Here is a 12,488-nt window from a genome sequence, read left to right as displayed (position 1 = left end):
ACAAATGCTCAACTGAGGGACGCTTGGGTGGCTCAGTGGTTGAGTGCCTGCCTTTGGCTCAAGGTGTGATCCTGGATTCCCAGGTTCAAGTCCCACATCAGGCTCCTTGCATGGAGCCTGCTTCTCTGTCTGCCTGTGTCTCTGCCTCTCTCTCTCTCTCTCTCTCATGAATAAATAAATAAAATCTTTAAAAAAAATGCTCAACTGAATTCTATGAATGTTCACTTTGAAAAATTTCTGGCAGACCATTCATTGCCCTTTGTTAGTTCTTCAGTCTCTCTCTCTTCCAGTGTTTCAAGTTTACAGGTGGTCTGATTTACCTAGTCAGCATTGATCCATCAAGCATGTCAAATATATAAATGAATACATATCATGCCACTGACTTTTTCTTTTTTTTTTGGTTCAAAATTATGTTTTTGAGATTCATCCATGTTGACATGTGCAATTCTGGTTCGTTAATTTTCAAATGATGGACATTCAGGTTGTTTTTATCAGATAGATAAATAGATAGGCCAATTGACTTGGTCAGAGATTATAATTTGTTTGGTAAAACTTTTTTGATATCCTTAATACATATTTTGAGAGTTAATATATGACAGAGCGTCATTAATTTATGCGAGTGTAAGAGCACGTACATACCTGTTCTCTTTCAGCTACATTGATGGATTCAGCAAAAAAAATTAGAGGGAAATTAAGTAAATGATAATAAAAAGGATTGAATCCTCAAGAATAATATTTGCCTTGAAGGAATTTGTTCACCTTAATATCTAGCTTGGATTACTTGGCTTTAGGAAGCAAAGTTATTACAAATTAATACATATTTTTAAGAAGATAGTATTTGTACTGATGTCTGTTTCCAGTAATGGCAGAACAGCCATTTCAGCCCAATCACCCTGCTGAGAAAAACCAGAAAAAATAGAAGATTTCACAGATATTATTCAAAGGCACCAAAATGCCAAGGAAGAGACAGGAATTCAGAGAAATGAGAAGCCCAAGTGGTGAGACCCAATTTTGGTACCACCTTTCTCCTTTAAGTCCTTTTACTGATTCAAAAGAGGTAATTGAGGATGCAAAATGCAACGCAGAAAGTTGTAGCTGAAAAGCTATACAGCTGACTGAGGCTTCCAGCAATCTCACCAGCCCAAAGAATACAGATTGGACCTGATACACACCAGGCAGGGAAGCCTCTGGAAAACAATCCAACAAATCATTTGACATCTCTGAGAAGATAAATCCTAAATGTAACATGAACCAGAAATACAAAACTCACCAAATCTGACACCCAGCTTCCAAAGGACTCAATTCTTCATTGTTAGGAGATGAATTGCTCCCACACTAACTGCTCTTTGAAAGCAAAATAAAATGCTCCCTGGCCTCCAATTATCCCCACAGTATTTTGTACAGAAAACCTAGTTTGCAATAATAAATAACTTACATCCAAAAATGAATGGAAGAAAAGGATTAAGATAGGTCTAGATTACATTTTCTCCATTTACTGGGGATGCCTGGGACAGAAAGATCAATGAATTGGTTACACCCATACAATTTAGAGTGACAGTGAGCTATCACTGTATATCTACTAGAAGGAGTACAATTAAAAAGACTAACCATTACAGGGGTTGGTAAGGCTACAGAGCTACTGTGACTTTCATACACTACTAGGAGAGCATTAAACTCTCAATTCAATTATTAGGAAAAATTCATTTACTTTATCTTACTTAAGATGTGATTAAAGCATATGTCTATACAGACATTTGTATAAAAGTATTCATTGCCTAGAAAGGGAGCCATGAGGGGAGTCAGAAGAGTGATTATACAGCTCTATATGGAAATTTTGGCAGGTAACAGATATAGTCATTATCTTGTTTCATGAATATATACATATATACAAATCAGATCATATCATACATTTTAAAGTTGTACAGTTTATTGTATATCAATTATACCTCAATAAATCTTTTCTCATGTATAGGATAGGCCAAAACATATGTCTAAAGTAAATTTCCTACATTAAACGCATAAGAGAACATGCTGGAAAATTGAGGGTCTGGTTATTCCTCACAAGGCTTTAGAAAAAATAATGATGGGCAGCCCGGTTGGCTCAGTGGTTTAGTGCTTGCCTTCAGCCTGAGGCATGATCCTGGAGACCCAGGATGGAGTCCCACGTCGGGCTCCCTGCATGGAACCTGCTTCTCCCTCTGCTGTGTCTCTGCCTCTCTTTCTCTGTGTCTCTCATGAGTAAATAAATAAAATCTTAAAAAAAAAGAGAAAAGAAAAAATAATGGTAATGTAAAGTGAAATAAGTAAAAGAAAACAATACAATTAAAAACAAAATTTAATGAATTTAAAAAATTTGCAAAGAGAATGTCAACAAAACCAAGTTTTCTTTTTTGTAAAGGTTAACGAAATTGATCAACACCTAGGAACTGATCTAGGAAAAAGAGAAGGCACACATAATCTATTTTTAGAATATAAAAGCAATCATCACTATAGTTTCTAGAGGCACAGACATGGAATTAAAAGCAGTTGTACTAAAAAATTTTGACATGAGATGAAATGATAAAATTCCAAGGAAAACACACTTTAAAAAGGAAAACTTAGGAAAGGAAATCTTATTAATCATATATTTATTAAATAAATTGAGTCTGGGATCCCTGGGTGGCACAGTGGTTTGGCGCCTGCCTTTGGCCCAGAGCGCGATCCTGGAGACCCGGGATCGAATCCCACGTCGGGCTCCCGGTGCATGGAACCTGCTTCTCCCTCTGCCTGTGTCTCTGCCTCTCTCTCTCTCTCTCTCTCTGACTATCATAAATAAATAAAAAATAATTAAAAAAAATAAATTGAGTCTGTAAAGAGAAATCCTCGTGTAAATGAATCCCATACCCTGGTACTAGTACCTAAAGTTGTGAACTTTTCCATATAGATGGGAAAGAAATAATGCCTATCTTGTGTGACCTCTTCCAGAAAATAAAAGCAATAAAAAACTTCCAGTAAAGTTTAATTTGACCTACTTGAAACACCAAGCTGACAAGAATTTTACAGGAAAGTAAAATCAAAAGTTTCTCTTTAATGACCAAATGCAAAAGAAATAGGATGCTTAACAAACTGAGTCTAAGACATATCAACTGTAATACACATGAACAAATAGTGTTTAATCAAAGAATAAAGTCACAGTTTATATCATTTGGAAATCAAACAAAGTTAACAGAATAAAAGAATAAAATCATAGGATTATCCCAAAGTATGGCAGAAATGCCATTGGACAAAATTTAGCACACGTGATAAAAAAAGAAACTAAGAAAACTGAAGCAAATATAATAACTACTGGTGAAATATTGAAAACCTACCCCCTTGAGATAAGGAACAAGACAAGTCTGTTTTATCATCACCAGTTTTATTCAAAATTTTAGAAAGGCCCTAGACAGGGCAATAATGTATGAAAAAGATAAAAACAAAGGCATATGGACAGGAAAGGAAAGAATGTAATTGCCATATTCAGAGGTTGCACATTTATGTGGTTATATCATTTGAAAGTGACCTATAGCTACTGTGCTAGAATAAATTAGCCAGTTTAGCAAGATTACTTTGTGTAACCTCAAGAAAAAAAACCCTAGATGCCACAAACGAGTAATTAAAAAATTACATTACTGTAAAAATGCCATTTTAAACAGCATTGAAAAAAATTAAATTAAAAAACAGCATCAAAGGAGCACCTGGCTGCCTCAGTTAGAAGAGCAAGTAACTACTGATCTCGGGGTCGTGGGTTTGAGCCCCACATTGGGTGTAGAGACTACTTAAATTAAAAACAAAAACAAAAACAAAAAACCCAAAGACAGCATCAAAGAAAAAAAAAACCAAAGACAGCATCAAAGAATATCAGAATCCAAAGTTTAAGTTTAATGAAAAATGTGCAAGATCTATACACTGTAAAGTGCGGAAAATTATTGCAAAATATAATGAAGACACGAACAATTGGAATGGTATAGTATTTTTATGATTTAAAAGATTCAATATTTTTAATTTCCCCACACTGAGTCACAAATTCAATATAATCCCAATTAAAATCCCATCATTTCTAATGATGTTAAATTTCTTCCTCTGCATGCTAGTCACATGGGTGTTATTTGTGAAAATTAATCAATCTATAACTTCTGACTTGTGTACTTTTTTGTATGCTTGTTAAACTTTGATGGAAATTTTCATTTATTAGAGCAAAATGCTGCAGTTGTCATTTTTCTTTTTAAAAAATAATATTTTTTCTTATAACCAAATTAAAACTAGTTTAAGAAGTTTAAGTAACAATTCAAGCTTAACAGATTTAATAAAAGAAACAGATGCACAAGTTTATATTTCAGATAGCAACCAGGGATTAAGTAGATCTCAATTACAAGTAGTATTAGGATGCATAGTCGAAGAATAGGAATGTGATAAATACAGGGATGATGACTGCAAAGAAAAATTGGAAGGGGAAGAAGAAAGAAAATAATAAGAAGATTTAACATTTTTGAGTCCCAAAACATGAAAAAATAAGTTTTAAAAAAAGAGTGAACATTAAGAAATAATATCCAGAGGGAGAAAATAAGCTTCCAAATGATTTATTTTAATATATAGAGAGGCTGAGAGAGGGAAAGGGCAAGGCATCTATCTTATCTGGATCTGCACTACTCATCTGTTAAGCTAGAGATACGGAATTAAGTAATGTTGAAATCCCTTCCAGCGCTTGGAAGTCAGTTCTATGATAGAAAGAGCTTTGGGCCTATGGGTCAGAAATTTGGTTTTCATTTTTCATATTTTCATGCCTTTTTTGTAACCTTAGGCAACGTATCTAACCTTTCAGAACTTCAGTCAGTTCACATTTAAAACATTGATAATATTTGCTTACCTACCCATAAGCATTGCTATGAGAATCAGATTTGACAGTAGGGAGCAAGACAATCTCTAAATGAGTCTTAAACCTTATAAGTCATTATAAAAATGTATTCATATCATCTTGCAGACCATGTAGAGGTTTTCATTATAACAGCTAAATGTGCTTTAAGTTTGCATTCTTATAAAATGATATTTGCTATATAAATATCACTGAAAGAGTTCAATTTAGAAATGAGGCATAGTTATTAGCTATTTGAATTTTAACTGAAGACTGCAAAGCCATGGAATATGAAGTCCCTAAAAAGGCTTAAATTTATTCAGGATATAATTTTTATAATTAGAAAGCAAATGTCATTAACATGTGAATGTTTAACATTATTTAGGTGAGAATTTTTTTAAAGAAATAATTTTTAACAATAAAAATCTCTAACAGTATATGCCATAAAAAGCCCTCTAGTATCATGTATACCTCACTGTCTCAGGAAACATCAAATAATAATTTCAATGATTCAAAGAAAGCAATTATTTATAGATATTTCAAGTGTTAATATTGTCTGGTGGGAAGACTGTAATATTAGTAAGTAAAGGGACTTTGTTCTACAGTCCTTAAGACCTGCATTTTCTTCTCCTGGAAAAGGAAATGATACCAATCCTATCTACTTATCATAACTATAGATCCTACTAATAGCATAAACACTGTTAGTTATTATTGCTGTGAATAGAAAAAAAAATCTCGGCATCTAGGAGAAGTAACATAATTTTGCTCCTTTACTATTTTTAAAGCAAATAGATATTAAGCAGTAGTAAAGCTTTTGAATTGTTTAAAGAAAGGTAGGTACCAGGACTCCTGGGTGGATCAGTGGTTGAGCGTCTATCTTTGGCTCAAGGGGTGATCCCAGAGACCTGGGATTGAGTCCCACACTGGGGTCCCTGCATGGAGCTTGTTTCTTCCTCTTCCTGTGTCTCTGCCTTTCTCTCTGTGTGTACCTCTCATGAATAAATAAATAAAATCTTAAAAAAAAAAAAGTAGGTACCTATTGTTGCTTCCTAGAAGTTAGCGGAAGGTTTTATGGGCCAAGTTGAATTTAACATAAGCTTAAGTAAAGGATAAGGAAATACTGAATATGAGATTACTTTGGGCAACCTGAATGGTTTGGCAGAAATTAGGGGCTTGGAGATCGGAGCTGGAATATATAGAGGATAAACTAGAAATAAATAAGGTAACTGACAATTTGGAAAAAGAAATAGAATAAAAAACCCTAATGGGTGATATGTGGTATTTTAAGGTAATCATAGAAGAGCAAATGACAATGTTCCATTAAAAAGAACTATTAAAGCCAGTAATCAGTCACAACAGCATCTAATCAAGAAGATGAAAATGAGTGCCTTTAGCAGCTGATTGAGAAAAATGAAAATTATGAGACAAATTTTGTCAAGACTTGATATGAAATGCATGGGTTTCTTGCTTTTTGGTTTTCTTCAAATCATAGCTAGAAACCTTGGCAGACTTCCAAATGCTGGTTGACTTCAAATTATGAACATTCCATATAAGTTAACACTTCATCCTTTTTGCTAACTTTTAAAAAATGCATAGTTGCTGAAGAGATATTTTGGAAGACAGGCAAATGAATGTATGCTGCTACTCCTCAAATCTTATAGAAATCAGTCAGCCACTACAATTCAAACAGTAAATCTTAGTAGTTTAAAATAAACATATGGTTTGCTTTATTTCATTTGTAGAAATGCTTTTAATTGGCCTATTGTGTTTGGGCTTTCATATATATTGGCCTGTGATACAGGTTATTCTTTACAGCTTCATCAACTTAAAATGTTGGCGAATGATGATAATGACCTGAGTAATACGCTCTCCTTTATCATGCTTAAATTTTCTGTTGAGATCCAGTAGCAGCCACATTAATGTCTCCCACATCAGGACCACCAAATCTTTACTTGAAAGTCCCTTAAAATGGCTCTGCTCTTCAAGAATTTTCAATTCTGAAAAATATCTGATGTTTTGTCGAATATTTAAGAAAATTCAGTTTGCTTAGAGATTAGGGAAGCAGCTCTTTCCTTCATCTGCTTTTAATATCTCAAATGACAAGGTGGCTTTTTCTTCATCATGAAGTTACTAAAGTTAGCATCCTTGTAGCTTTCTGCACCATCTGTTTAGCAGTTTATTCAGTAATGTTACCAGCCTCTGTCCTAAGTACTAGGGATTAAATAGTAAATGAAAATAGTATATACATAGTTCTTGCCTTCGTGGAGCCTACTTTCCGTGGGATAACAGAAATCAAACAAATACATACCAATAAAATGTCAAATATTAGTAGCTGCTATGAAGAAAAAGCGATTAAATGTCAGAAGCTACTGAAGATTTGGAGGGGATGAGAACTTAAAATTCTGCTTTGACTTTGGTAATATGTAAGTCATTGGGTAATCTAAAGGGATTTCAGTAGCACAGTGGGAATCCAAGTCTGATAGGAGTGTGTTCTAGAATGAATGGAAGTGAGGAAAAAAAATTGAGGAATCATGATAACTCTTTTGAGTTGTTTTCTCTAAAGGATGATGGAGGAAAGGTACGCAGCTGAGGAAGACACAAAGTCAAGGAAGGTTTTCTTTTTTCCCACTAGCTGAAAACTATCCTGATGCTTTAATATTAATGATAATATGGAGAATTGCAAATAATGGTGCATAAAGAATAAGAGATAATTCAAAGAGCAAAGTCCTTAAATGGACAATAGAAGATGAGTTTCAGTGGTTAAATGGAGGAGCTGGCACTAGATAGAGATATTCCATCCCATATAATGGTAAAAAGAGTACATGGCTTATAAAGCAGGTAAGTTGGTGTACATGTCTATTACTGGCGGTATTACCCTGATAACTTTACCTTTTACTGTGAAATTAAATGAGATCGTCCATAGTTTCTGGGCCAGAGAGGATGTGTGAGATGAAGAATGGTAAGACAGCACCTGTGGCTGTTCCTCCAAATCAGATTCTGAGACAAAGACTTGGTCATGGGTAGTTTATTTGAAAGTTGCTCCCAAGAAGCACAAACAAGAAAGTGAGACAAAATAGATGAGAGACAAATATACGTCGCTATACTTTGAATCTTATAGAACTCAGAGCTATCCACAGCTTTGTATCCCCTTTGTCATTGCCTTATTTAAGCTGTCATAATCTCCCAGAAGTATAGTAATGCTTTTCCCAACTGTTCCTTGTCGCCAGTTTTGCCACTTATCAATTATCAACCACATAATAATAAAAGGCAGCTTTTCCTCTCTCTCTTAAAATCCTTCAGAAGAAATCTCTTGGTTCTGTTCCACAAGATCTCTCATGATCTGCACCCTACATCTGCATCCTTATCTTCCACCATATGACCAAAACATTCTTCTATCTAGCCATGTTATAATAAACTAAAGTTCTCTGGCTTCCTACATCTTGCAAAAAACAACCCTTAATCAGAATTCCCTTAACCATATTTTCCAACAGAATAAATGCTGCACATTCAAACCGAAATTTTATCTGTCCCTGATACCTTTCCTTAAACTCCTGATTTAATGGCTAAATCAGGGGATTGCTATCCCACTGCTAACACATTTTTAACATAGGACGATTTACTGTGCACACACATGTACGCAAATGTAGATAGATATGTACATATATAATGTTCTGGATACTTCTATATTTTATGAGCATTTGTGAAATCTTGTGACAAGTTTCTCTTCTCTGTATCGCCATAGTACAGGACATTAGCAAGATCTTAATAATTTTAGTTATGCAATGAAAAAATAATGTCCAAACTGTGATCCAAATATTGATCAAAGAAAATAGCCAAGACTAAAGTTTGTAGATCTCTGTGCAAATAAAAGTCTCATTATGAGTAAGATAATGATATTTTTAAAAAGAATTAGGTCACAATGATATCATACACAGAGCACATAGAAGGCAGAACCTTTATCTTCCATCTTTAAAAAAATTGAGTTTTTTAATATTAGGAGTTTTTTAATATTATTAAGTATCTAGTGAACAAATAGATGAATGAATGAACTCTCATTGTCATGAGGTTGACTGACGTTACTAAGGAAAATCTTCAACATGGACCTGAGATTTTGGAAATAAAACAGGGCCTTTCTTTTCCACTGGCTCTGTAAATATGAAAAGTTGCCAGGCTATTACTTAGTGAGCAGGATTAAGCCATACTAGTGTACAGGATAATTTATAAAAATTACAACAAGGAAATGCAGAGTAGCAAAAGCTGTTTCTTTGTGTTCAATGGTGTATCATCAGAAACTCTTCTGGCTTGCTAATTTGAAATATCTTTTTGGTGAATAGTGGAAACTTCCTGACCGGTATCCAAAAGGAGAAAGAAAAAAAAGATGAAATTATATGTCATCATTGTCAAACATTTTGGGGTGAAAAGAAGACAGTCCCTTTCCAGAGAGAGAAGAGGTCACTAGTTAATTTTCACAGTGCTTGACCATGGACAAACTTCCTAACAACTGTCCTAAGAGGTAGGAGAGGGGAGTCACAGGGTGATATATATTTCAAAGCTTTGCTCGAATCATTGAACTAGTACAATGGTTAAGAGGAGCTGGGAACCAGGATTAGTATTATCTGACTGTCATGTAAAATCAACTTCATTAGAAAATTTCTAAAGACCTTTTTGACTGAGATCTTGTCTCAGAAATTTGAACCTTTCATTCACTAACTTATAAATGGTATATACTTACTGCTCTAGAGATCTGAATGGTAAAAGTAATGCTCCTTGATAATTAGTCAAAAATACCTTCAGATATTTTGAATTAAAATAGCTTCTTAAGGTTACTTCCACAACTACTAATATGTATTATATTCAGATCAAATAATTAAGATACAATAATTTTATTTAAGCCTATTTGTTATAAAAATGACAATTCGAAGTTATAAAACATGAAGAAAAAATATTTTATTTAAAATACCATCACGATGAAAGAATAAAATCCTATCTCATCAATTCACATGCTAAGATAATGGAACCATACTTGGCCCTGCCTTGTAAGAAAAAAATGATCACCATCTCACACGGAGAGAAGATGGTGTAAAAACTCTGCTGGTACGAGAACCATCTCTAGCTACAGCAAACAAGCAAGCAAAGGCCAGGACAAACATTCTTTTATTAAAATTATTGTAGTCTTCTGAAAAGGTTCTGATGGGTGTATTAAAAAATATATTTTAGAATCATATGAAGTGCTAACACATACAATAGTTTCTATAGAAACACTGCTTGTATGATTGACTAGATAAAGGCATGAAATAATTTCTGTTTTGCATAAATTATCAATATACAAACCACTACTGCAATAGAAATCTGTTTGAGAAAGGCTTTAGCTTTCAACATGAAAGAAATCAGCAAACCCTGTTTGCGCACTAATAAAAGGCAGTATGTTATCTATCTTGTTCAGCTATATTATTTTACACTTTATTATTGCCTTGATGCATCTACCTAATTTTTATCATCTGAAAAATACTCGGTAACATTTTAATATTTTTCATTTAACACTACCATATATAAAGAAGGGGCAAGCATTCCTTTGGGAGAAAAAAAGGAGGGGAAAAAGGAAGTTAAATTCATTTGTTTGTTCATTGCTGCTTTGGACTCACCCAGGATATTTATTACAAGTAAGAAATGATGTACTCATATTTTATAAACTTCTGGAACATCTGTACTACAAGATTTATTTTAAGCTGCCTCCCAAGTATTCTTAATAATCTCTGGAGAACAAAAAAATTCCCAAAATATCTGCAGATATTAATTACAACTTTTATTGAAGCAAACACTTGAGCCATATATTCTAGTCATAAAAGAAAAATCATGCATTTTAAGAATATGGCCAAAGGGGCAAAAATTCTAGTTGTTTAATCTTAAGATTTTTAACTTGATTAATGTTTCTACATACACATGTGTATTTGTGTATATCTATACCTATCTTTTGCATCATTGAACTGACAATTTTTTATCTATTGATACAAATGTGAAAGCATATTTTCTATTGTTTTAGCAAATACCAAACGGTAAACCATGGTAATTCCCTATCAGGATGTAGTGTTACAGACATCATCCAAGCAATATATAAATAAGAAAATAGAATATAGCTTTCTTGTGCTGTTCTTAAATCCAATAAGTCATCTTCACATGTGAGTAAAAATTTTATAAATTAACCTGAATGCATCATGCTTTCTCTTCTTACTCTTCAAATATGATTTTTCTCTGCCTTATTATTACCATATTCACATTTCATGTTCAGTATTGATGTCACTTTCCTTGGAAAAAACTTCCCTGTACCCCCTCCAAATCAAGTTGAGTGTCCTTCTTAGATACTTCTGGAATACTTCTCTGCCATAACATTTATCAAATATTGATTTTTTAAAATTGTTTCTATTCTGCTGCTGAAACTTTTCTCTGTTAAGGCTGTAACTGAGCTTATGTTTATTCACCTTTGTAACATCTGACCCTACAAGAATGGCTGGCATGTAATGTGTTTCAAATAAAATATTTTTGATTGAGAGAGTACTAAAATCAGTATCTAGGAGAATCCCTAGAACACAGTATCTGCTCAATAAATATTTGTTTAAATATGCACTATTATCTTTAGAAGAACTACGACTTCCTGCTATAATCCTAAAATCACTTATGAAATGCTAAATCAGAGGTTTTGTTTTATTTCAATTCCTAGAAATTTGTAGTCATAAGTCATAATAAGGATCAAAAATGGAAGAAGGTATATGAGATTGATTTTGTAATTGAATCATGGATCTAAACATGGTACTAACCAAGGCCCATTTCTTGCAATAGGAAATGTATAAAAGCATCCTGGAAAAACACCAATGACATTCTCACATGGTAGGATAGCATAAAATACCCTCATTTGGGCTCATACAAAGATTTTAGGGATGGTTTCCCCAAGAGGTTTGCAGAATCGGGTTCAGTGACATTATAGGTTATTTTTACCTGGAGTTATTCTAGTTTATGAATTGTGCTTTTGGATATATCCCAGAGCTGAGATCCATAAGTAAACTTGTAATAGGATTGAAGTCTCAGTTGAATTGCCAGAAGCTGACCCATTGCCAACCTCCTATTCAGCCTGGAATGAATGCTTAGTCAAGCAACCTTCTAGATTTAATACATTATACCTTCTGCAAGTTATACTTTAGGTGATATATTTCACTCTTCAAAATTCTTATGAACTTTTCAGTCTGAGATTATGGCACGTGTCTTACATGGTCTTGAATGTCAAGTTGTTGAGATTTACATTTTAAATCTCTTTTATAACTAATTACTTAGAGATAGTATAAAAGGATTAGTAGCTATTTAAAAAGATATTATTTTTTATTCATGAGAGACACAGAGAGAGGCAGAGACATAGGCAAAGAGAGACACAGGCTCCATGCAGGAAGCCCGATGTGGTACTCAATCCCAGGACTCCTGGATCATGCCCTGGGCCGCAGGCAGACACTCAACCACTGAGCCACCCAGGTGTTCCAGATTAGTAGCTTTTTAAAGGACATTTTAACGTGAAAATAGGACACTGATTCTTCACTGTTTATAAACTGTTCATAGGGATCCCTGGGTGGCGCAGCGG

The sequence above is a fragment of the Canis aureus genome, chromosome X (assembly GCF_053574225.1).
Source record: "Canis aureus isolate CA01 chromosome X, VMU_Caureus_v.1.0, whole genome shotgun sequence".
Taxonomy (NCBI): domain Eukaryota; kingdom Metazoa; phylum Chordata; class Mammalia; order Carnivora; family Canidae; genus Canis; species Canis aureus.
Note: the sequence above shows the minus strand (reverse complement) of the source record.